This window comes from Dipodomys ordii, unplaced genomic scaffold (assembly GCF_000151885.1).
Source record: "Dipodomys ordii isolate 6190 unplaced genomic scaffold, Dord_2.0 Scaffold4, whole genome shotgun sequence".
NCBI lineage: Eukaryota > Metazoa > Chordata > Mammalia > Rodentia > Heteromyidae > Dipodomys > Dipodomys ordii.
Window position 1 is genome coordinate 25,369,822 of NW_012267220.1, and position 27,318 is coordinate 25,397,139.

Consider the following 27,318-nt stretch of genomic DNA (forward strand, 5'->3'; position numbering starts at 1 on the left):
CGCTGTCCCTCAGCTCTTCAGCTCAAGGCTAGTGCTCTACCACTTGAGCCACAGCGCCACTTCTGGCTTTTTCTGTTTATGTGGTGCTGAGGAATCCAACCCAGGGCCTCATGCATGCAGGCAAGCACTCTACCACTGAGCTACCTTCCCACCCCCTCCCTCTTCTATCTGTAACATGTACCCAGCTCACACATTAAAAAATTTTTAAATTAAGTTTTTTAAAAAGCCACATTAAATCAAAGTCAACCATCCATCCTACTCTAATAAAATACTATCAATTGATGGTTTAAAAAAAAATCAAGAGCTGGGAAGGTGATTCAGTGGTAGAGCGCTTGCCTTGCATGCATGAAGCCCTGGGTTCGATTCTTCAGCACCACATAAACAGAAAAAAAGCTGGAAGTGGTGCTGTGGCTCAAGTGGTAGAGCACTAGCCTTGAGCTAAAGAGCTGAGGGACAGCGCCCAGGCCCAGAGTTCAGGCCCCACAACCGGACCCCCCCCAAAAAAAAAATCAAGCCAGGTGCTGTAATCCTAGCTACTCAGGAAGCTGAGATCTGAGGATCACGGTTCAAAGCCAGCCCGGGCAGAAAAGTCGGTGAGATTCTGATCTCCAATAAATCACTGGAAAACCAGAAGTGGCGCTGTGGCTCAAGAGGTAGAGCACTTGCCTTGAGCTGAAGAGCACAGGGACAGCGCCCAGTCCCAGAGTTCAAGCCCCACGAGTGACAAAAAAAAAAATCAAAAGGCTGGGAATTTGGCTTAGTGGTAGAGTGCTTGCCTAGCATGCATGAAGCCCTGGGTTTGATTCCTCAGTACCACAGAAACAGAAAAAGCTGGAACTAGTACTGTGGCTCATAGTAGTTCTAGAGTGCTAGCTTTCAGCAAAAGAAGCTCAAGGACAGTGCCCAGCCCTGAGTTCAAGCCCCAGGACTGGCAAAAAAGAAGAAAAGAAAGCAAAAGAAAAGAAAGAAATCAGCTATGTGCCGGTAGCTTACACTGTAATCCAGCTGCTTATGTCTGTAATCCTAGCTACTCAGACTGAGATCTGAGGATTTCAGTTCAAAGCCTGCTTGCGACTCATACCTCCAATTGACCAAAAAGCCAGAAGTGGTAGAGCACTAGGGACAGAGCCAGCTCCTAAGTTCACTCAAGCCTCTGGACTGACACCAAAAAAGAAATCTACACAACCCACAAAGTACCTAACCTGTGGACCCTTTTTTTTCTACATGAAATGTGTTTTGAAGGTTGTTTGTTTTCTATGAAGAGAGTCTATAACACCCATGGATTTTTTAAAATAATTCACTCCATTACAAACTCTCAAAAGAGCTAAGAATGGGAGGGTTGACATTGATCAAGATGCAGTATATTCATAAATCGATGTGTTGAATTGAAACTATTTTGTGCAACCAAAGATAAAAACGTTTTATAAAAATAAAAAATGTTAGATACCAATGGCTCACACCTATAAGCCTTGCTACTCAGAAGGCTGAGATCTAAGGATTGTGATTGAAAGCCAGCCAGGGCTAGAAAGTACATAAGAGTCTTACCTACAATTAACCTACAAAAAGCTAGAAGTGGAGCTGTGGCTCAAGTGGTAGAATGCTAGCCTTGAGCAGAAAAGCCAAGCTCACAACTGGCACCAGAAAGAAAGAAAAAAAAAGAAAAAGAAAGAAAGAAGTATTAAAAGACAAAACAAAAGGCAAAAAGTGACAAACTCTAAAGCTTTCTACAGGGAAAGTATGCATTCTTGCTTCTTTTTCTTTTCTTTTCTTTTTGTTGATCATGGGGCTTAAACTCAAGTCCTAGGCACTGTCCCTGAGCCTGTTTGTGGTAGAGCCTAGTGCTCTACCACTTGAGCCACAGCACCACTTCTGGATTTTTCTAAGTAATTTATTGGAGATAAGAGTCTCATGGACTTTTCTGCATCCTGGCTTTGAACCGTGATCTTCAGATCTCAGCCTCCTGAATAGCTAGTCATAGACTTAAGCCACTGACACCTAGCTGCTTCCATTTCTTTCTCCATGCTAAATATTGAGTTAAGTCGATTACCATTCTTCCTAGTTAAGGGTCATGAGTAACACCATTACGTCAAAACTATCTTAGGCACAAAGGTGTTCTATAGAAAGCTCTGGAGATGGCTAATGGAATCAAGGGCATGGAGTATTGCTGGGCCCCACAGAGAACTGGATCTAGAAGCCACAGCCAGCTTCCATTACTTTCATTCTCTTCTGCACCCATCTGCTCCATTAGTCTTGGCAAACCAGCAGTCTCTGCTAATGCACACACAAGACCTGGGATTCCCTAAGAGTTCAGATGTCTTCCTTCATTGACCTGCTGGAACAACTGAATAACATAGCACAGTCCCAATTCAAACCTCTCGGGAGGTCCCATCAGCTGTAGTTAGCAATGAGAATGTATTGCAAGCCTGATGGCTGCTCCTGGCTGTGGACAGGCAACTGTCTGTAAAGAGAGGGCAAAGACACACCAGTGAAAAGCTTCTCCTCTTTAGGAGATGCTAGATCAAGATGCTAGTTTGTTGGGTTTTTTTTTTCAGCCTGTGCATATAATGGAATATTAGTCACCCATAAAAAGAAAGGTCATGTATATATTATCTGAATTGTGAAATGGTAACCTCTCTCTGTACAACTCAATCAAATTATAAAAGCTATTCTGAGAGCTGCTACAACAGGGATGTATCTAGAAAACATCATGCTAAGGGAAAGAATCCAGATACAGGAAGAAAAACCTTCCACGGTTTCCCTTAGTGAACGATCTAGAAGAGGCAAGTCATGGCGACAGTCTTGGTGACCACCAGGGCCAGTGGTGGCTGTGTGCACCAAGTCATCATGGATTGAAACCTGTGAAATCACAAGTCAAACAGACCCTCTCTTCTCTCTCCAACGAGTTCTCTGGCTCATTCTCTGTCTCTCTGGCTTGTTCTCCATCTCTCTGGCTTTTCTCTCTGAGACTCTGTCTCTAGCTTGTTCTTTTTTTTTTTCCTCTCTTGTGGTACTGGAGTTTGAACTCAGGGTCTCAGGCTTGCTAGATATACACTCTTACCACCTGAGCCACACCTTCAGCCCTGTTTTGCTGTTAGGGCTGTGCAAAACAGAACACCCTAGAGGAAGACCTTGGCTAAGAATCTACTTACCCCGTGGTAGCCTTCAAGCAGAGATAAAGGAAGAAGCAGTATGCCCTTGGGGACACCCCTCAGTGACCTCACTTCCTCCCAGACTGCCCTACATCCTGGGGTGTATCGCCTCTGAATCCCTACGGATACAACCATGTCTTTGGGGGATATTTCAGACCCCAAACTATAACAGATACCTGTTTGAATTTTTGTCCAGTCTTCTGGGGCTTAGCTTGGGATTTCAATAAAATAATAATAATGGTCCCCTTAACTTTATTTAGCAAGATGAATTCCAACCTGGAGTCCTCTGTCGCTAGCTATTGTACGAACCCTTTCCCAATTCCACCAGCGCCGTCTGACCTGTTCTTAAGGAATTTAAAAGGATATCAGGTTAAAAATGAATTTAGACAGTCTTTTAGTGCCCAGTAAGCTAATAAGTGACGTGGAAACCTCAGTGGAGAATTCTCAAACAGATGCAGCAAGAATGTAAATAAGGGAAAATCAGTTTTCTATGCTTTTGATTGACTTACAAAACTACTCATTTTAACTGAAGCAGCTAACGGGTTAAAACATCCTGACAAAGTTGTCTTTTGCTTTCCTCTCCTGTTCTGTATCTTTTTTATTTTTATTTTTGGCCGGCCCTGGGACTTGGGCACTGCCCCTGAGCTCTGTGCTCAAGGATAGCACTCTACCACTTGACCCACAGTGCACTTCTGGCTTTTTGGAGTAGTTTATTTGAGAGAAGAGTCTCACAGATTTTCCTGCCCAGGCTGGCTTCAAACTGCCATCCTCAGATCTCAGCCTCCTGAGTTGTTAGGATTACAGGCGTGAGCCACCAGCGCCTGGCAACTTAAGAGACCCACACCTCTTTTTCTGCTGTTCACCGTACTGGATGGCTGTGGACATCAGGTTCAACGATTCTGGCTATGGAGCTACAGAAGGGTTACACATAGGTTAATGAAGAAACCATCAGCCCATTGGTCTTTAATGTTGGCTGTGCATTAGTGCCATAAGCCAGAACTTCACAAACTGATGTTTCCCAGGTGGCCTATGCCCCCAAGTGTGATAATCAAAACAATAATCAAAATGGATGGGATTTTTCAGGGGGAAAGTATATTCTATAAGTTGCAAGTAAGACTGAAGATTTTTTCAGGTTATTTATATTTGTTTTCATGCAAGTACTGGGACTTGAACTCAGGGTTTGGGCACTGTCCTTGAGCTCTTTTGCTCAAGGCTAGAACTCTACCACTTGAGCCACAGCTCTACTTCTAGCTTTTTGTGGTTAATGGGGGATAAAAGTCTCTTGAACTTTTCCTGCCCAGACTGGCTTTGTACCTCAACCCTCAAATCTCAGCCTCCTGAGTAGCTAGGATTACAGGCGTGAGCCACCAGTGCCCAGCTGGTTGGTTTTTGTCAAACTCACTATTCTTTTTTTTGGGGGGGTCCGGTCATGGGGCCTGAACCCTGGGCCTCAGCGCTGTCCCTCAGCTCTTCAGCTCAAGGCTAGCACTCTACCACTTGAGCCACAACGCCACTTCCGGTTTTTTCTTTTTGCTTATGTGGTGCTGAGGAATTGAACTCAGGGCCTCATGCATGCAAGGCAAGTGCTCTACCACTGAGCCACCTTCCCAGCCCAAACTCACTATTCTTTTGTGTCTACCTTTTGAGTGCTGAGATTATAGGCATGTGCAACTATGACCATTGCTTATTTTGTTTATTGTTTTGTTTGTATTTGTTTTTCAAATCTTTGTTTCTTGTTATCTGCTTTTTGGGGGGCTTCATCTTATTCCTGTTGGTTTTTTTCCTAGAAGTTTGAGATACAACATTAAGCTATTTGAGAACTCTGTCCTTTTAATGTAGATACTCATGGCTGTAAATTTTCTTCTTACCACTACTGAGATAAAGTGGTGAAAGTCCTGGTAAGTTGAGGTTTTACAGTGTCTAATATCTCTGCTTTATCCTTAATACCTGATATCATTTTCATGTTCTGTTCTATTAAGCTAGGCATTCTATCGAGTTGTTTATTTAGGCTATTGAGTAATTTCCTAGATTTCACTTGGACTTTTTCAAGATTTCATAATTATTATTTAATTCCTCTTTCACGTTTTATGATTGTCTCTATTTAATTGTTGTTTGTTTCAATTCTGTAATTGTTGGTTTTTATATTCTTTGTATTCATTCGGCTATTTATTTATTGCCTCATTTCTTGTCATTGTTTTATTGAAATGGTTGTCTGAAATTTCTTCACTATCTTGTAAATACTTTATTGTGGGCATGTTGGCTTTAGATGAAGACTTGTTATCTGATTTATACATGAATTTGGTGAGTTTCCCCCCTCCCCTGGATATATGCATCCGGGGCCCAGTTTTGAGGACAATTTCAATTGCCTGTGTTCTTTCCGTTGATGCTTTCTCACAAATTACTTAAGACTGGGGTAATAGTGGGGTTGTGGAGTGTTTTCCTGTTATTAGATACAAGGGGTACAATTATCAATTAATTTCAATGATCAAGACAAGGTGTATGGAAATCTTAACCTAGAAGGAGGACACTTGGGTGCAAAGCTATTGTAGTGGGTAAACCTTGTGCTTGTAACAATCCCTAATAAAAACTAATCTCCACTACTGCTCCAATATGTTCAAGTGAACATAAAAGCAAAGATGAACCTAGGATGTTCTAGGAAGACCTTAGTTAACCAGGATGGTAATAAGAAGGAGATAGAGAATACTAATGAATAATACTAGGTAGTTGGTTATAGAGGTGGAGCTAAGCTTCATGCAAGAGATGTTAATAACAAAGTAGACTGAGGAAAGTAGAAAAAAAAAACTAGTGGGGCTGGAAAGGTGGTTCAGTGGTAGAGTGCTTGCCTTGCATGCATGAGGCCCTGGGTTCGATTCCTCAGTACCACATAAGCTGAAAAAGCCGGAAATGGTGCTGTGGCTCAAGTGGTAGAGCACTAGCCTTGAGCTGAAGAGCTGAGGGACAGCGCCCAGGCCCAGAATTCAGGCCCATGACTGGAAAAAAAAACCCAAACAACAACAACAAAAACTAGTTGCCATTATGTTAGTATAGGGATATGAACAGTTTGAATACACAAACACACACAAATGAAAATGACAACAAAAGAAAAGATTAGCTAAAACAAAACAAAGTAACAAAGAATAAAAAGATATTTGGGTAATCTAGAACCCAGGGTCTCATGCATGCAAGGCAAGCACTCTACCACTGAACCACCTTTCCAGCCCCACTAGTTATTTTTTTTCTACTTACCTCAGTCTACTTTGTGTACATAATGAAGAAGGATTAGGGATGGGGGAACAGGTATGGAAGAAAATATGAGCAAGAGAATAATTCTTCTTGCAGATAGAAAATATAAATGGGTAAGGACCACTAAAAAAGGATGAAAATACGACTTAAAATTGACTACTGAACAGCAGATGTTGTGATACAGATACAACAACTTAAAGAAGACCAGAAGAAGAAGCAAGAACTAAAAAGGAAATGGAAATGGAAGGGGGTAAAGGCCTATACTAAAATAGGAACTAGAAAGTTAAACCAGAAAAAAATCTGAACAATTAAACAATTAAAAAAATTTAAACAAGCCAAAACAGTGACAAAAAATAGACTTATATGCAACAAATAATTTTTGTATTATACTGTGACATGAAGGAGGCCAAAGACATCATATGATTTAGATCTAGGTCAGAGAGCTTTGTCTCCTTAGTAATCAGCATTAGGTAGAGGAAGGCGGGAGGGAAAGGCTTGCACTCTAGGCCTGGGCACTGTTCCTGAGCTTTTGTGTTGAAACCTAGCACTCTACCACTTGAGCCACAGCTCTATTCCTGGCTTTTTGTAGTTAATTGGAGATAAGAGTCTCATGGACTTTCCTACCCAAGCTGGCTTTAACCATGATCCTCAGATCTCAGCCTCCTGAGTAGCTAAGATTGCAGGTATGAGCCATTAGCACCCAGCTTTCACCTCCCTTTTGTAAATTTTAATTCATGAGAAATGTAAGTCACACTCTATACATAAAATTGGTGAAGAAAAGAAATTTATTTTCCACCCCAAATAAATTGACAACCACTGGTACTATTAGATTTCCAACAGCCAGCTCCACGCCGAGCTCCGTCTGATCTTGGAAGCTAAGTCAGGTCAGATCTGGTTAGTGCTTGGATGGAAGGCCACCTGGGAAGACCAAAAACACCTTAAAACATAGGCTTTAAGGTTGGATGTAGTTCAAGCGGCAGAGCACCTGCCTAGCAAGTGCAAGGTCCTAAGTTCTAAATCCTACTAATGCCAACACAAAAACAAAAGAGTAGAGTTCCTACTAATGTTTTTCTTTTCTTTTTTGGCAGTCCTGGGTCTTGAATTCAGGGCCTTGGCACTGTCCCTCAGCTTCTTTTGCTCAAGGCTAATACTCACTTGAGCCACAGCACCACTTCTGGCTTTTTCTGTATATGTGGTACTGAGGAATCGAACCCAGGGCTTTATACATGCTAGGCAAATACTCTACCACTAAACCACATTCCCAGCCCCCCCCCCCATTTTTACATGGCTCAAGCCTTCCTATAAATACAGGGTTGGTTTTGCTTTGTATTGCTTCTTGACACAACAAAGGCATTTTCCAGTAAAAGTAGGCCGTGTGATTATCAACAAATAAAAGTAAAATTCCTTTCATTGCCCTTTTTCATCCAAACACCCACTCTTATCCCTACCAGGTCAACATGTAAAATCTGCAAATCCAGGCTTCTTTTACCTTACAGCATTATCAAGTAAGGGCATCTTTCATGGCAAAGCTTACATTGACCTACCTGTACCTTCGGAATCGAAGGGCCCACTTGATTTTTCCCCCTTAAAATAGCACAAGGAAGCTTATAAAAGCACCACTTTGCCTCAGGAATCCTAGCAAAAAGCATGATAAGCTCTCAAGAAATAAGTGAAGCATTTAGAGGAAAGTGACGTTAGTACTGCAAGCTCAGTCCAGAAAAATAGTTAAGACTGAAATGAGTTGTCAAAATATAATTATCTAGCTAGGGGCTAGTGGCTCATGCCTGTAATCCTAGCTATTCAGGAAGCTGAGACCTGACGATTGCAGTTCAAAGCCAGCCTGGGCAGGAAAGTCTGTGAGACTCATCTCCATTTAACCACCAGAAAACCAGAAGTGGTACTGTGCCTCAAAGTGGTAGAGCATTAATCTTCAGCAAAAGAGGTCAGGGTCAGCACCCAGGCCCTGAGTTCAAGCCCCATGACCAACAAAACACAGCCTTATCCCTTGGCCATTCCTGTCAGATACAGCCCCAGTCTTTAGAAGAAATACTTGTACACTGTACACTGTTGGTAGTAATATAAATTAGTGAAGCCACTATGGAAATCAGTAGTGGAGGTTCCCAAAAAGCTAAAAATAGTGCTCCATTACTCAGGAGACTAAGATCTGAGGATTGTAGTTCCAAGCCTTACCAGGCAGGAAAGACAGTGAGACTCTTATCTCCAATTAACCACCATAATGCTGAACTTGTAGCTGTAGCTCAAAGTGATCACATGCTAGCCTTAAACACAAAAAGTTTAGGGTCAGTGCCCAGGCCCTAAGTTCAAGCCTCAGTCCTGGCACCAAAAAGAAAAACAAAAGCAAACAAAGATAAAAAAAAATAGACATGATCCTATTATACAACTCTTTATACCAAGAGTCTATGAGAAATGCAAATTGACACACAATAGAGAAACCTGCACATCCATGTTTATAGTAGTGCTGTTCATATGGCTAATATGGAAAGAAGGGAGGGAGGAGGGAAGGGAGGGAGGGAGGAGGGAAGGAAGGGAGGAAGGAAGGAAGGAAGGAAGAAGGAAGGAAGGAAAAGAAAAAGAAGGAAAGAAAGAGAAAGTGCTCATATATAGAAGGTATATCTAAATGGAAAGGCGCTGGGCAAGGACTCAGATAACTACTTGGAAGGGGAAGTGGCAGGAGAAAAGGTGAGGAAGAAAGTGAGGTGAGAATATTATACATGAAAAAATCATAATGAATTCATTTTTAAGTTTCAAGAAAGATTGAAAAGGGGGTGGAAGATAAGAAAGGTGAAAATGACCAGAGTATATTCTATGTCTGTCTGTCTGTCTGTATGTATGTAAATATCAGAGTAAATCCCCTCATTGTACAATTAATATGTGTTAATTTAAAACATGGAAAAGAGCTGGGAATGTGGCTCAGTGGTAGAGTGTTTGCCTAGCATGTATAAAGCCCTGGGTTCAATTGCTCAGTACCCTATGCACAGAAAAAGCTGTAAGTGGTACTGTGGCTCAAGTGGTAGAGTGCTAGCCTTGAGCAAAAGGCTAGTGCCTTCAGGGGCAGTGCCCAGGCCTTGAGTTCAAGCCTTAGGACTGGCAAAAAATAAAGAAAAAAATAAAGAAATTTTAAAAAAAAGCATGGAAAATACAGTAAATAAAGTCATTGGCTAAGTCTAAATAACAAAAATTTAAGAAGGAACTTTTGAAAGTCAAGAGACTTAATACTTTGGTTTTTGTTCATCTGGGTTTGGGTTTGTCTGTGTCTGTGCCTGTGGATATGTGCTAGTTCTGGAGTTGAACACAGGGTCTGGGCACTGTCCCTGAGCTTTTTTTTTCTCAAGGCTAGCACTCTACCACTTGAGCCACAGCTCTACTTCTTGCTTTTCTGGTGGTTAACTGAAGATCTCACCGACTTTCTTGCCCGAGGCTGACTTCAAACTGTGATCCTCAGATCTCTCTGCCTCCTTAGTAACTAAGATTACAGGCATGAGCCACCAACACCTGTGAATTTCTAAGAATAAAAGAAAACCTCCATACAGTCCAAAAACATACATCTAAAACTGTGGTCAAAAGTCTATTTTTTCTACACACAGACTAGAATTATACTAGACATGATTCTCAAAATGATTTGAACAAAAAACACAAACTACTTTTTTATTTTTTACATTTGTATTAGCATGTGTTATTCATACAGGAGGGTTTCATTTTGACATTTCCACATTTGCTTACAATGTACTTTGATAAGACTCATCCTTTATATCACTCTCCCTCATTCCCTCCCCTACTTCTTAAAACAATTTCAATTGGTTTCATTGTTCTAAGAACTTTTGCACAGGTAATATATATGATACATACGTGTGTTTATGCATATGTGTATGTGTGTGCAGGTGTATGTGGTAGACAAACTCCTAACAGTACTATGGCTGAATCTGGTCTGTTTTGCCTACTGCATTATCTGTCAAGTATTGAAATGAGTTTTTCTAAAGAGAGTTTATTGTAAGGAACAAGTCTCAAATGTGCCTCCCAAGGGTAAGTAAGGGGATATTTTGGGCTTAGCCTTGGGGAAAGGTGATTGAGGTCTGAAAGAAATCAGTGTTTTGAGCATGTGCAATCCAACTTCATCAAAGTTTTTTATTGTGACCCATAGGTTGGAGGTGATCCTTCACCTATTACAGGAGTTAAATCCCAAAGACCACCACAAAAGGTGAAAATCTGCAAAGTAGCAGCATTATATTTATTTTATTTATACATATATATTTTTAAGGCTTTATAAGTCCTTCCCATTGTCCTATAAACCTTTCCTTCCCTCCCTCTCTCCATCCTTCCCCTTCTTCCCCAATCCTGGGGCTTAATCTCAGGGCCTGGGCACTGGCCCTGAGCTTCTTTTGCTCAAGGCTAGCACTGTACCACTTGAGCCACAGCACCACTTCTAATCTTTTCTGTATATGTGGTACTGAAGAATCAAACCCAGGGCTTCATGCATGCTAGGCAAGCACTCTACTACTAAGCCACATTCCCAGCCCAACCACTCTCTTACTAACCTTTCCCACACCTTATAAACACTTCATATGCTCTTAAACACTTTCTACACTCTAACCTATGTAATTTTAACAACATATAAAATCCTGTATGGGCCCTCACCGATGAAGTATACTGTAACTTGAATGATGAAGACCATGTATTATGTGGCTGTGCAGTACTGATGGCAATGAAGATGATGCCGATGAGATGAATGTACTGCACAGCCAAAAAGACCATTATTACAGCTCTTCTGAAGACACTGCTCCATCAGGCACTTCATCAGGTTGTGTAGTGTCTTCTCCCTGGGCCATTTTCTTCTTCTTCTTTGCTGCTGCTGCTGTGGCTGCTGTTGTTTCTTCTTCTTCTTCTTCTTCTTCTTCTTCTTCTTCTTCTTCTCTTTCTTCTTCTTCTTCTTCTTCATCTTCTCCTTCTTTTTTTTCTTCTTCTTCTTCTTCTTCTTCTTCTTCTTCTTCTTCTTCTTCTTCTTCTTCTTCTTTCTTCTTTCTTCTTCTTCTTCTTCTTTCTTCTTTCTTCTTTCTTCTTCTTCTTCTTCTTCTTCTTCTTCTTCTTCTTCTTCTTCTTCTTCTTCTTCTTCTTCTTCTTCTTCTTCTTCTTCATCTTCTCCTTCTTTTTTTTCTTCTTCTTCTCCCTCCTTCTTCTTCTCCTTCCTCCTCCTCTTTCTTCTTTTTTGACTGGTCCTGGGGCTTGTATTAAGGGCCTGGGCACTGTCCTTGAGCCTCTCAATGTTCAAGGCTAGCACTCTACCACTTGAGCCACAGTGCCACTTCCAGCCTTTTCTGTTTATTTGGTACTGAGGAATCGAACCCAGAGCTTCATGCATGCTAGGCAAGCATTCTACCACTAAGCTGCATTCCCAGCCCCTGCATTTACTTCTGAGTGAGAAGGTTTTTATAAACAGGCATGCCACTCTCGATTTTATGTATCAAGTGCAGTGAATAAAGCATCAAGGGGTCCCATTCTTCAGCCACTCACGAAGTTCTTTGGCTATTCTGACCATGGTTGCAAGACAATTGAGTGTTAGGCCACCCTCCTCCTCTTCTGCAAGCCATAGTTCGTCTTGTTCCTCATCCTCTTCTTCATTTGCTGACTTTGTCTCATCCGTGTTAAAACGTGTTCAGGCTTATTGTCCCCTTCCTCAATGAGAGATTGGAACATGGCGTTCATGTACTCCTCCGCTCCAGCTTTATCTGCAGAGGCAGCTTCTCCCTGCAGAGAAATGTTTTTGAGTCCTAAGCATTTTTGGAATTTATCAAACCAGTGCTTTCTGGCACTGAATGGGTTTGGTCTGGTGGGAGAGCTTCTGATAGTCCTGCTTCTGTATTGTTGTCCTTGTCTTCATCCTTGTTTCTGTCATAAACGTTTATGCTTTCTACAAAACGATCATAAAGTTTCTTGGCCTTCATCCAGATGGTGTTGGTCTCCAGCAAGATAGATATTCTTCTTCTGGCAGTAGCTTATCCACAGTGCCAATGCAGATTTAATCCTCACAATGGCCTTCTTGCAGGAAGTGACCATCCTCTGTGCAGTCTTGTTAAAAGTCATCGTTGCTGTAGACCTAATATTCTTCTTGTCTTTCTTTATGGAGTGAACAATAGATTCATTGATCTTGTACAGCCATATAGCTTTTGCCTTTCTTTAACATGTCACGAAGTTCCACCTTTTCTTTGATGGTAAGCATCTTCTGCTGGTGCTTGGGTTCACTGCGAGAAGCTGTAGAAGGCACAGAACATTTGGGGGGCATCGTAGGGCTCGAAATAAATTTAAACTTCTACGAAAATCTCACAAAAATGCAACACAACAGAGCAACACTATACATGGTGATCAGACTTCAACGTGAAGTGGACAAGTAGAGATGTTGTATGTATGGCACAGTGCAGGAGAGTAAGCAGACCAATCGGTGCCCAGGATACAGAGCACAATGCTGTGATTGGTTGCCTTCCATCCCATCATCCAGTAGTGTGCCGTGTATAATCTCACATTGACAAACTTGTGCCTATGGTAGCGGTGTACTGCATTTCCATTGTGTATGGTATTCATGCATACATTCTGCAAATTTATACTGCAAATACATACTGCAATTTATTTTGATTTAATATTCTTTTAGTATGTTTCAATTAACAGTAAAAATTTTTATATTGTTTTAAAATTTTTAGGCCAAATAAGTAAACTCATAAATGTTATATAATTATCTATATATAGCAAATCCTGATATGTAGCAAAAACTCCGCGATACAGAATTAGATATATATTTTTTTTAAGTTGTGATACAGTGATTCCTCAGTAAGTGAACTGCAATATAACGAGGGAAGACTGTAATTCTAGTGATTGGGGAAGGGGGGCATTGGTCATGGGGCTTGAACTCACAGCTTGGGCACTGTCCCTGAGCTTTTGTGCTTAACGATAGCACTATACCACTTTGAGCCACAGTTCCACTTCTGGTTTGGTGGTGATTACTTGGAGATAAGAGTCTCATGGACTTTCCTGCCTGGGCTGGGTTTGAACTGAGATCCTCAGATCTCGGCCTCCTGAGTAGCTAGGATTACAAGAATGAACAACAGCCCCCAGCCGGATTAGTGATTTTTAAAGTCAAGTAACTAAAGTGGCTCATGCCTGTAATCATGCCTGGGTGCCAGTGGCTCAGGCCTGTGGTCCTAATCACTCAGGATCCTGAGATCTGAGGATTACAATTCAAAGCCAGCCCTAGAAGTATAGACCATGAGACTCTTATCCCCAATAAACTACTCAAAAAATCCAGAAGTGGCATTGTGGGTCACGTATTAGAATACTAGCTTTGAGCAAAAGAAGCTCAGAGACAGTGTCCAGGCCCAGAGTTCAAGCCCCAGGACTGGAAGAGAAAAAAAGCAAATAACTAAAAGGAAGTGAAGCCAGTTAAAACTTGGTTTATTTAAAACTTGGTTATTTCTTGCTTTTCAGCCTTGATATGCATGGTTGCTTCATTCTTTGATAAGAAAGAATTTCAGCTGGCATTATGGTACTTTTCAGAGGTGCTCAGCCATGAGGGAGCCAGAACTACATCCCACGTGGTTCTTCTGATAGAGAGGAGAGCCCGTTCTCTACAGCGTCGGGACCTTCATCAATCAACCCAGCACCCAGTCTTTCAGCCAAGGAGCAGCAGGTCCTTAACAAGTGTTTTTCCCCTCCTGGAATGTTCCTAGCATAAGATCAAAGGCACACTCAAAAATAAATAAATAAAAGTCTCCACATGGTATCCACACTGATATTTTCCTCAGCTCAAAACAAGAAAGATTGGCCTTGGCCATGCTCCCAGGGACTAGGGGAGAGAGATTACAGTACCTTCCTCTTTTTTTGTGTGGGTCCCAGTCCTGGGGCTTGAACTCAAAGCTGGCTTCAAACCACAATCCTCAGATCTCAGCGTCTTGAGTATGTAGGATTAAAGGTATGAGCCACTGGTGCCTGGCTTTATAGTACCTTGCTTAATTTACCTTCTGACCCCAAAGTTCAAGTGCCTCAAGGTCAATACTTCAGGTTCCCTTAGAGCCCTGAATTATGAAACAATAGCTGACTAAACTGAGCCTGGATTAAAAATAGTTGGAACCAGGTGCCAATAGCTCACACCTATAATTCTAGCTACTCAGGAGATCAGAGAATCTCAGTTTGAAGCCAACCTGGACAGGAAAGTCCATGACACTCTTATCTCCAACTTATTGCAAAAAATATATATAGAGAGAGGGGGGAGAGAGAGAGAGAGAGAGAGAGAGGGAGAGAGAGAGAGAGAGAGAAATGGAGCTATGAAGTGGTAGAGCACTAGACTTGAGAAAAAAGCTCAGGGATGGATTCAATCCCCAGTACACCACCCCCCCCCCCACCACACACACACAAATGGGAATGATAGCACAATCTGGGTGTGAGGTGTAAAGAATCATAATGATCGTAGTACAATGTGAAAACTGTAATACTTTAATTAGTATCATCCAATGGAGGAAGAAGATGACAGAGCTATTACAATGCCTGAGAGAGAAGACATCATAGGTTTGGGTCTTGAAGGATGAATAGTAGTTTTCCAATGAGCATTAAAAGGTTGGTTTCTGTGGAAGTTTGTATCGTTTATGCTATTACACAGAAACCAACCTATGTAGCAATGTGAATGCTGGGCCACAAGCTCCGTATGTACTGGGTATGGCTCACCTGTTTTAGCTGAATATCTCAGATCAGTGCCTTGGGGTTTGCATGTGACCTACGGTCTCTACCTCCAAGTGATATCTTCCAAGGATGTTACATCTTCCAGTGGCTCATGCCTGTCATCCTAGCTAACCCAGAGGCTGAAATCTGAGGAAGCCAGCTCAGCTCAGGCAGGAAAGTGTGTGAGACTCATGTTCAATAAATTACAAAAAAAAAAAAGTCAGAGGTAAAGCTGTGGCTCAAGTGGTAGAGTGCTACCCTTGAGTAAAAGAAGCTCAGAACCAACACCCAGACACTTCATTCAAGCCCCAGAACCAACAAAAAATAAAAAGTTTGCCCAAAGATTGACCCTGAATTCCTTCTCATCACCCTTTTTCTGAGCATGTGCCAGAACTTAGGGCCTTGCTCTCTTAAACTTGGCTTTTTATTACTCAAGGCTGGCACTTTACCACTTGAGCCACACCTCCACTTCTGGCTTTTTGGTGGCTAATTGGAGATACAGAGTTTCATGGACTTTCCTGCTCTGTCTGGCTTCAACCCACGATCCTCAGATCTCAGCCTCTTGAATATCAGGGATTACAGGCATGAGCCACCAGTGCGCAGCTAGCACTTTTTTTTTTTTTTAATGGTGCAGTCTTAGATCTACAAGAAACCATGATTAGAAACAGCCTGCTTTGAAAATCAATAAACTCTACTTACTCTCGCCAGTGGAAAAAGAAAGAGGCTCCTTTGTATCTTTCCTTAAAAGGTCAGTATTTATACAAAACCCAGCGTGGCTGGCTTCTGCGTCTCAGAGGTGCATTGTGCCCCCCACCAGCTGCTTGCACCCCCTGAGTCCCTCCTGACTTATTTGGCCATAGCTAATCTCAGCTCCAGGCTTGCTTGCATTTGTTGGGTTACCCTTTTGCCTGGAATGTTCTCATTCGAGCTGGCTTCCCAGAGCTGGCCTGCGCGCTCTCTACTGGCTGTTACTTTCCATCCTGTGACTGCCTCCATGCATAGCCAGAGCTTGGTGTGTTCCTCATCAACCTGACACTTTCCCTGCCCTCACCCAGCCAGATCTAGGCTGGGACTCCTCCCTCCCTCTCCCCCCCTCCCCCCCCCCCCCCCACACCCGTGTACAGCTGCAGGCCTTTCTGGGTATTTACAGTAAAATTAAAGAAAAAGAAATGCTCAAGAGTGTAGACAGAGCAGAGGACAAAGCATCTACACCTCTCCAATGGACAGACATGGCAAGGAACTCTTAGGGCCCTTTCTACAGAGACTTGGATTCTTTCATGCTCCAGGGGTATCTCAAGCCCTGGAAAGCCTTATAATGGGGGTTCCTTTCAACAAAACATGAATTTGACACTTTTCCAAAATAATAATAAAAATAATGCTTTCTCCAACTATAAAACATATTTTATGCCTTTTATAGGAAGCTATAAAGCAAAATGATAAAAAAAGACAGCCTTAATTCATGGCCCAAAGTCAAACACTTAGTTTTCTAGACAGATCCTTATCTGAAAATGTATTTGTCTATTTCATGACTATATATGTATGTGTATATATATATATATATATATATATATATATATATATATATATCTTGATAGGATGTGGTGGAAATAGTACTTCTGAGATTCACAAATGCACCCAGAAAATTTCAACATCCCAGTCCAACTATGAAAAAAACATGTAGCATATTATATAAAATGTGCCATAAAACACCTGGTCAGTTCTCTTCCAAATGGTCAAGGTCACCACAAGGAAAGAGGCGAGATGACACCCTGTAGAGGGCCTCGGGAGACAAGAGCAGTGAGCATAGCATTGTATCCTGGAATGGAAAAGCACCATTCAATAAAGAGCTCAAGAGCACTTGGGTTGCACTCACAGAGCCCTGGGTTCCATCACCAGACTTCCCTCCCGTCCTCCATCATTCATGGTTGGCTTAGTGATGAGAAATGTAAGGTGTTAATGAGAGCGGAAACAGAGTACGTGTATGGGAACTCTCTCTCTAGTCTTCACAACTTCCCTGTGAGCCTAAAAATGATTCTCAATAAAAAGTGGTAGAAGCCGGGTGCCGGTGGCTCACTCCTGTAATTCTAGCTACTCAGGAGGCTGAGATCTGAGGATCATAGTTCAAAGCCAGCCTGGGCAGGAAAGTCCATGAGACTCTTTTTTGTTTGTTTGTTAGTTTGTTTTTTGTCGGTCATGGGGCTTGAACTCTGGGCCTGGGAGTTGTCCCTCAGCTTTTCAGCTCAAGGCTAGCGCTCTACCACTTGAACCACAGCACCATTTCCAGCTTATGTGGTGCTGAGGAATCGATCCCAGGGTCTCATGCATGCAAGGCAAGCACTCTACCACCGAGCCACCTTCCCAGCCCCAGTCCACAAGACTCTTATCTCCAATAAACCAACAGAAAGCGAGAAGTGGCCCTGTGGCTCAAGTGGTAGAGCACTCACCTTGAGCTGAAGAGCTGAAGGACAGCACCCAGGCACAGAGTTCAATCCCCATGACTAACAAAAAAAAAAAGGCGTGGAGGTTTCTTCTTTGTTTGCTTGTGTGTTTTTTAGAATGGCAGTATAATAAAAAAAAGTGGGAGGGTTTTTGTTTACTTTAAAATGACAGTATTTTCACTGGGAGGAAAAAAACGCAAACCATCCAAAAGCCTGTAGAACAAAAGGCAATAACCCTCTACTCCCTTCCCAATCTCACAGTTGGCACAAATCTTGTTTTCTGGAATGTTTCTTCTTTATTACATAGTAGAGCTCATGTTGCAAACACCATTTTGAATGCTGGCTTTTTTGTTGTTTAATGTTACCAAATACCCATCTTCCCACATCCTTAAGAACTTTTCTTCAAGATAATTTTATAGGTTGTGTAATGTTCACACTTAGCTGTGACCCAAGCCTTGTGTTTCCATATTTTTCCCTTTTTCTTTCTTTCTTCCTTTCTTTCTTTCTTTTCTTTCTTTTCTTCTTTCTTTTTTCTTTCTTTCTTTCTCTTTCCTTTTCTTTCTTTTTTCTTTCCTTTTTTATCTTTCCTTCTTCCTTCCTTGCTTTCTTCTTTCTTTCCTTCCTTCCCTGCTTCCTTCCTTCCTTTTTTTTTAATTTGTCAGTCAAGAAGCTTGAACTCAGGGCCTGGACACTGTCGCTGAGCTCTTTTGCTCAAGGCTAGAGCTCTACCATGTTAAGCCACAGCTTCACTTCTGTTTTTAGGTGGCTAATGAGTCTCACTGATTTCCCTGCCTCGTCTGGCTAGAACTGTGGTTCTCAACTCTCAGCCTCCTGAGTAGTTAGGATTACAGGAGTGAACCACCTACATCTGGCGATATTTGCTTTCACTATCCACATCTTAGAACATTTTCTTCTGTAAAGAATTGGTCCATGAGCTGGGAAGGTGGCTTTGTGCTAAAGTGCTTGCCTAGCATGTGTGTAACCCTGGGTTCGATTTCTCAATACCACTTTACACAGAAAAAGCCAGAAGTGGTGCCGTGGCTCAAGTGGTAGAGTGCTAGCCTTGAACAAAAGAAGCTCAAGGCCAGTGTCCAGGCCCTGAGTTCAAACCCCAGGACTGGCACAAAAAAAAAAAAGAATGGTCCTATGCTTTCTCCAAGCAACAGGAAGTCAGCAAGATCTTTACCTTTATGCTTATGGCTTCCATAAAATTTATTTAGTCAAATGTATATCAGCAGCGGTCAAATCCAGTCTTTATTTTTTTGACCTTTTCACTGTGTTTATTCCTCATGGTAAAGGAATTTGTCATCCACTAGGGATAACTCAGGGACTCCTTGCTTGTAGCTGAAATGAAGCAGTACAGGAACGCATGAGTGTTTATATACTGGATTGAATACTGTCTTCTCCAGACTCATGTCCATCCAGTACCTCATTCCAAAATACGATCCTTGGAATATCGTGGCCTTATTCCAAAAGTGGGTCTTTGCAGATGTAATTTGGTAAAATGAGGTTATACTTGATTGAGGTGGAACCGAAAGCTAATGACCAGTGTCCTTACAAAACCATGTGTTATATAGCCCAGGTCTGGAATGTCCCCCACAAATCTGTATGGTAATGGGTTGCTATTGAAAGTGATGGAACCTTTAAGAGATGAGGGAGGTATTGTGGAGATCTGCTTGTGGGAGCCATGCTCTTATTGAAGAGGAGAGAGACAGATTGTCCTCAGAATCTATAAAAGGAAAGGAGCCCTGCCTGCTGAGATATGGAATTTTTGTACAGAATTGTGACAGAAACACTTCTATTGTTTTAAGCCACCTAGTATGTGATTATCTTATTACCACCCCTAGGAAAGAAGCACAGTGGGCTATGGCCTCAGAGGACCTGCATCTGATCCGTGCTCTGGCTGGTGTGTGGGAGAGGTCGTGGTTTGGCCATGCCAGTGAAGTCAGTGAGCTGTTATTCACAGAGACCATGTAGGCCAAGGAATGAACACAGCAAGGGGCCAAAGTCCAGGCGTTTGTGTCATTTCCTCACCCCAAGGCCATTTCTTGCAGGTGAACAGGAAGAGGACCACGGCCATCACTTCTTCCTCATGAATCTGCATCTACATTACTACTGTTAGAATATACTTTTTTGTTTTTAGTTGGTCATGGGGCTTGAACTCTGGGCCTAGACACTGTCTTTCAGCAATTCAGCTCAAGACACTCTACCACTTGAGCCACAGCACCACTTCTGGTTTTCCTGGTAGTTAATTGGAGAGAAGAGTCTCATGGACTTTCCTGCCTGGGCTAGCTTTGAATCATGATCCTCAGATCTCAGCCTCCTGAGTAGCTAGGATTACAGGCATGAGCCACCAGTGCCTGGCCAGCATATACTTTTAACACACAACAACTGTGTTGGAAAAGATCTTCATATCAAAGTTCGGTCTATGACAAGATAGGTTACCTCAGCACTTCATTTAGTTGTAATTTCTATGAATTTGCTTTGGAAACAAATACACCCTAGACGGTAATCCCCATATGTGCTTTCCAGCTATTCTAAGCATGTATTACTTTAAAATGAACATCTTAATTGTTCTAAAATTACCTTGAAGAAGGGTTCTCTGCCTATCACCAACACTGAGTGTAGCTGGACAGATTCCACTCAGAGGAACAAATGGAGGCGAACGTGAAACATTGGGAATAACTTTTCATTGTGTGTAACCAGCAAACTGCTCAGGCCCAAGTCCTAATTCCTATGTGGTGTGTGGGGATGACACCAGACAGCAGTGGTAAAGGGGTGTAGTGGTTTTCAGTATGGCTCTGGGGTTCCAAAGGTAAGAGGAAATAGAGTGGGAGGGTGAGGCGGTGGATAGACGAGAAACTCAGGTTCACCACACCAGCCAGGAGGAAGCTGCTGTGACTTCTCAGGCCCCAGCGTCACTTTGCGTATTACTGCTCTATCTTATATCCTCTATACAGAGTAACTTAACCTAGTGATATGCATGTATAAGGAATTCCTGGGTGAATTAGCAGGATCCTTCTGGCTAAAGATCTCTCTGGAGGCTGCAGTCACGTACAAGATGGAGTGGGACTGGAGGAGCCCTTCCAAGGTGGCTCACTCACACACCAGCTCTTGGTGGAAGGCCTCTGCTCCTTGCCTGGTGGACACTGAAGTATCTTAGTGGTCACGTAAGTCGACTCTGTTCAGTGAGGGAGAAGCCCATACGGGGGGGTGGGGGGGCGCACTCCAGGAGATGAGGTGAGGATCACTGGGTACCACTTTGGAGTCTGGCTGTCAATCTCTCTACAGGACCAGGCCATCTCTGTAGCTGGAACTAAAGACAGGGAGATCAACTCTGGGGATGTGAACTTCTAAAACCTGAACAGCAGAACTATGCTGTTTCTGAATTTTCAAAAGGAAGTATTCAAAATATGCCCAACCCTGCTGGGAACATAGGAAAGATCCCAAGGACTATCCCAAAGAGGTCAGAACGCCATGACATACTACCGCACTCCATGCCAATTCAACATTTTCCCTTCAACTCTTTTATTTTCTAACCATTATTTCCTCTGGGGTGCACGTGCTAGTTATCATGAAAGGCACAAATCTTAGCAGTCCACTTGTCCAGTTTGTCTGATAACAACAAAATCCAAACCCCTATAAAACTATAGCCAGTACCCCTGTGTTCCTGGGAATCAACCCCTTACCTCACCCTGTGAACTTCCACTCAGAACAGCCACTGCTCTGATGTCTTTAAACTGTAGTTTCACACGTTCTAGAATATATAAATAAACGGAGTCACACAGAACCTACTCTTGACTGGTTTCCATTTCACCAGTGTGTGGGTTCACATAGGTTGTACACCAATGATTACCTTGCCCTCACTTATTGAAACATTTGAAGCCCACAAGGTATTTAAAGATAGTACTGGGAACTGCTATGCCCCCCCCCCCGCTTTTATAAATCATCTCCTGCCTCTCAGGCTTTCATTCTTTTGGATCTTCAGCCTTTCTTTTTACAGAACCACTTGAAAGCAGCAAATATCAAGAGACACTTCAACTCTAAATCCTTTGGTATGTGCTCCTTAGAACTAAGACATTCCCCCACAAAGCCATGGTCCAGTTATGATGCCCCAAACCTCGACAATGCTACAAGAATATTCTTCTGCTGGGTGTCGGTGGCTCACACCTGTAATCCTTGCTACTCAGGAGGCTGAGATCTGAGGATCGTAGTTCAAAGCCAGCCAAGGCAGGAAAGTCAGTGAAACTCTATCTCCAATTAATCACCAGAACACTGGAGGTGACACTGTGGCTCAAGGGGTAGAGCACTTGCCTTGAGCTGAAGAACTGAAGGACAGCACCCAGGCACAGAGTTCAAGCCCACAACTGACCAAAAGAAAAGAAAAGAATATTCTCCCATACAGAGTCCAAGTTCAGTCTCTCTTCCAGGAACATTCTTTGGGAAAGGGGGAAAGGATACATATCCTAGGCAAGTATGATGGCGTCTGGGAATAGAGGGTCAGCTGCTCTGTAACCTTTTCTCCTCTCCTTTTCCTTCATCCCCCTCCCTTTGCCCCATGTCCATGGACATCCAATGACATACTGGTCTTCTTTGCATCTGCCCATCTCCTTTTGGGAAGCTGACTTCAGCTGTGTTTATGAGAACTTTTCGTCCTTAAAAAAAAAAAAAGGTGAACAACCTCTCTGCAATGAACCTAATGTATTCCTAGTCACCCCTCCCAGTGGACCATCTTGATGAATCTCTGTGATGAGCAGGAAAGTTTTTATCCATTCCTGGGTATCACAAGGAATAATTCTTCTTCCCTTTGTGTATGTGTGTTTGGATCTAAGTGCTTATTAAACTTAAAATTATTAAAATTAAACACACACTGCACCAACTGCTTCTACCCATGGGGTTCTTGCCTTCCGCCAGCCCCACCTCTCTGAGCTTCGACTAGGGAGAGGTGAGAGTTATTGAAGCTCACCCAGATAAACAGGACATTTGTACACAGATCCACAGCACCTTCAGCTCACGCCCTTGGTAACTTAAGGGACCGCCTGCCTTACCTCACACTTCTCATTACCTCCCAATCTCACTGCTCATTCAGCCTCAGGGCAGAAACAACACTTGGCCCAGAGAGTGAAGACCTCAGGTTTGTTGCTCTTATTATTGATAGTTGGCCTGGCACCATCTCCTGTGTCACCTGCAGGTTCTCCATGCAGCTGGGGAGGAGGGAAGAGACTGGCCTGGTCATGGCGCTCACCAGGCTTGCAATGGACTAGGGACTGGTTGACCTGGGGGTTCCTGACTCCTCCTGACCTCTGGAGCAGCACTGGAGCCCAGCAAGCCCCATGAATCCTAGCCACCTGCCGGCCTGGAATGCAGTCAGGATGGCCATGGAGTTGGACATTTAATGTGAAGGCTTCATCGTAGACATCACTGCTGTCCTGTTTGGAAAGCTGCACTCTTTGGTGGATGGTAGTAGCCCCTTTCTGCTTCTTTGTCCAGAAACTGGAACCAAGGAACCACAAAATGCCAGGTAATTCCCAGTGCACAAAGATATATGACTATCAAAACACGCTTCTACAGATGCCTGGACCCCTTCTGCCTGCTTGTTGGAACTAAATTTAGTCAGAATGCCCCTCAAAAGCTCCTAAAAGCCAGGCGTCAGGGGCTCATTCCTCTAATCCTAGCTACTCAGGAGGCTGAGATCTGAGGATCAAGATTCAAAGCCAGCCTGGGGAAGGAAAGTCCATGAGACTCTTGTCTCCAATTAACAGCCAGAAAACCAGAAGTGGTGCTGTGGCTCAAGTGGTAGAGTACTAGCCTTGAGCTGAAGTGCTAGGGGACAGCGCTCAGGCCCAGAGTTCAAGCCCCTCAACCCACATAAATAAATCAATTAATTAAAAACTCCTAAAATTCAAATTCACTAGTGGAAGCTACCTTCTTGCCTCCAGCGTGTCTGAGTGCCCTTAGTTTACACACCTACTTGCCTGGCCTTCTATGCCTTGACTGCTCCGGTGCGGACACAGGTGCCCATGAGACCAGCTCAGGAGAGGTGGTGGTTACCTGGGACTGAAGCAAATCTGCTGAAAATGAACTGTGGGAAAGGTTGTCAGGGGAGAGCAAAGGAAGCCAGAGTGGCTGGATTGTGGAGCCGCATGCATGGCTCCCTTTCAGCGTCTCCTTCCAGGCCCTGACCAGCACTTCCTGTCCAGGCATGGGACCTTCCTCACATTCCTCCTTCACACTCCCTGAGGCCCCACCGTTCTCTCTGCTGTGGCATTTCTTATCTGGGTCCTTTGCTTTTATGATCCTATGTTGCCTTAGAGATTTGGGAGGCCTTATGAAAATGCAAATTGATTTAGTTAGAAAAAGAACAGATTTTTTTTTTAATTCAGGTATACTCTTAACCAAAGAAAAGCACAGTCTTATGCAGTTGCTAGAAGGGACCAGAAGTTCTCTCCTAGTCTCCAACAGGTTAAACCTAAAGGGAAAATAAACATTTCAGGGGCCACACTGAGTCTTACGTGTGATTGGCCTGGGTTTTAAAGTATCTCATTTCTCAAAACAGAGTCGAGAGCAGCGTCTTCAGTGGGCACAGCCATTGGGCACCACTCAGCCAGGAAGGCTAATTTTTCATGATAGTTGCAGAGTTTTTGTTTGGTTTTGCATAGTGTTTTTGTTTCATTAAAGTCAGAGTTGACTCAAATAATTTAACAATATCATAATGAGGGGGGGGGAAGGATGGGAAGGGGAAACAAAGGAGGAGGCAACAATGCTTGATAAGAAATGTACTCATTATCTTGCTCGTGTAATTGTAACCCCTCTGTACAGTATTTTCACAATAAAAAATAAAAAAACTATCATAATGAGTCACTTCTTTGGTAGACAAGACAAAATCATGAGCTGATGAAAACAGATAAGGAAGAATTACAGGAAGAGGGAAAGGATGGGAAAGGCTTTTTTTTTTTTTTTGCCAGTCCTGGGGCTTGAACTCAGGGCCTGGGCTCTGTCCCTGAGCCTCTCTGTGCTCAAGGCTAGCACTCTACCATATCAGCCACAGCATCACTTCTGGTCTTTTCTGTTTATATGATACTGAGGAATCAAACCCAGGGCTTCATGCATGCTAGGCAAGCAGTCTACCACTAAGAAGCCACTTTCCCAGCCCCAGGAGAGACATTTTAACAGAAATGTATCTGGAAAAAGAAAAAAAATAACTCCAAAGAGCCAGGCCTGAAGTCTGTTACATATCTGCTAAAGCACCCATCACAGTGACTGGACCAGAGCAGTTCCAAATTATGGTTATTCATTTCATTTTCTTTAGCACCTCCTATTTGTGGCTTAATATTTCAACATCCACCCAATTCCTGCTTGACAATTGTCTGAATATTTCCATTACAGTATTTCAACTCTCCAGCAGGGGTCGCTAGCTAACACGAGTCAGAGAAGCCTAAACCCGTGAGGCTCTTTTTCCCTACTTCAAAACCCACAATGGGACCTATATTTGAGGAAGGGAAAGTCTTAATTATTAATTAGCACTTAAAGCCCTTCAGGTTTGTCCCAATATCTTCCTTTCTTCCTTCTTTCCTTCCTTCTTCCCTTCCTCCCTGTATTTCCTCCTTCCTTTTCTCCCTCCTTCTTTTCTTTGCATTGCTGGTGACAAAATCCAGGGTCCCATGCATGCTAGGCAAGCCCTCTACCATGGAGCTACACCCCCAGCCCTAACTTATTTTTTATAGCTATCGAATTGGCAAAAGTTTATTGAACACTTAGTATTTGTAAGGAGCCATATTGCTATATTGGGACTTGGAGTTCAACAACAACAACAATTTAAAAGATGGAAAATTTGACTTCTTTTCTGGAGAAGTAGATTGTCCTGCCAAGAGGGTTAGGCATCCTCCTAACTACTTATTGTTAACATATGGGCTAGGTTGCCATGACGCCCACCCACAGACCTAAAGAAGATGCAATTAATTTATTCCCTAAGCAGGAGACCAGAGGTAAGTGGTCTAGACTGATGAAACTGTTGAGCTCCATTAGGTCATTTTGGGACGTGGCATCCTCCCAACGTGTTGCATCACAATTCCTAGGATGTTGTCCTTGCTGCCTGGTCAAAGCTGGGTCATGACCACATTCATGCTTCAACCAGAGAAGAGGAAGAGCAAAAGCAGACAGCAAAACCATTTCCTTTTGAGCAAGAAGCATAGAAGCCACACTTTCCATTTAATGCACATCTTAGTGCATGGACCTAGTCAGATGTCCAGCTGCAAGGGAGTCTGGGAAATGTAGTCTTGTGCCTGGGTTGGACTAAGGAACAACTAGCAATCTGGTCAGAAAGTCTCTCCCTCCCTCCCCCACCCTCCCCCCTCTCTCTGTCTTACTGGTTCATGAAATAATTTCTTATCTTCAACCACTTACCACCTATTGTACTTGTTCTGATACAGCTTGGAAATGTCTATTCATAGAGATTTCTAGTGGATAAAAATGTGCATAGCAGGGCTGGGAAAGTGGCTCAGTGGTAAAGTGCTTCCTTGCATGCATGAGGCCCTGGGTTCGATTCCTCAGCACCACATAAGTAGAAAAAGCCAGAAGTGGCGCTGTGGCTCAAGTAGAGCACTGGCCTTGAGCTGACGAGCTGAGCGACAGTGCCCAGGCCCAGAGTTCAAGCCCCATGACTGGCAAAAAAAAAAAAAATGTGCATAGCAGTTTACTATGCACATTTCTTATTAATGAGACGCCACTACTCCTCAAGGATGAGGATTATTATACTATTTAAGATGATTAATTTCGGGTCAAAATGAAACTTTTTTTTACTCATGAGAATGTGACATTCGAGTTGACTCTTGAAGCATGATTAGAAACTAGTCAGGTGGAAAAGAGGAAGAACATTCCAGAGTGTGAACAGTTTGTGCAGAGCCCTTAGAAGTGGGGGGGGGGCAGGCATAGTTGATATGTAGAGTCGGGCATGGGAGGAGGCAGGCAGGAAGCTGGAGACAGTGAGTTGGAGGCAGACAACGCCAGCCTCATGCGCTGGCGGTGCCCTCCTGAGGAGATGCTGCGGGGGCCTCTCCATTTGTCACCGATTTTCCTGTGATTTTATTTACAGTTTATAATGTTTGACCCTACTGCCTTGCTCACAGCTGGCTGGAGTTCCAGGCATGCGGACCTGACCCAGGATCAGGCTCACCAGCGCCTTCCTTTCAGGAATTTGGAGATAGGGTAGAAACCCACCAATCATGTGAAGAACCCCAATCATATTATCTCAGCGACCAGGGCGCAGTCTGAGCGTGTGACTGCAGAGTGGGTCAGGGACTCTCTGTGGAGGAAAGAAGGCTGGGCAGGTGTGCAGAAGAAAGCAGGAAGGTGAATCAGTGCAGGCATTTTAGATTCTTTCCCAGAGGCCAGTTCCTGGCTCCAGTTCCTTCCTGAGGCTCAGCAGCATCTCCCATTAGAATAGTCCTTATCCAGTCTCATTTCCATGGTGTCAGCTCCCCACAGTCAACATGGTTTGAAAATGGCAAATACAAAATTCCAAACAGGCTACTTAGAAGGCTGAGATCTGGAGGAGAATGGTTCAAGTCCAACTTGGGCAGAAAACTCCAAGAGATTTATTCTCCAAAATAGCCAGTGAAAAGCTGAACTGGAGGTATGACTCAAGTGGTACAGAGCAAACCATGAACAAACACAGCAAGAGCACAAGCCCTCTAAGTTCATGTCTCCATACCAGCAGAAAGAAGGGGAGGAAGGGAAGGAAGGTAGGAAGGAAGGAAGGAAGGAAGGAAGGAAGG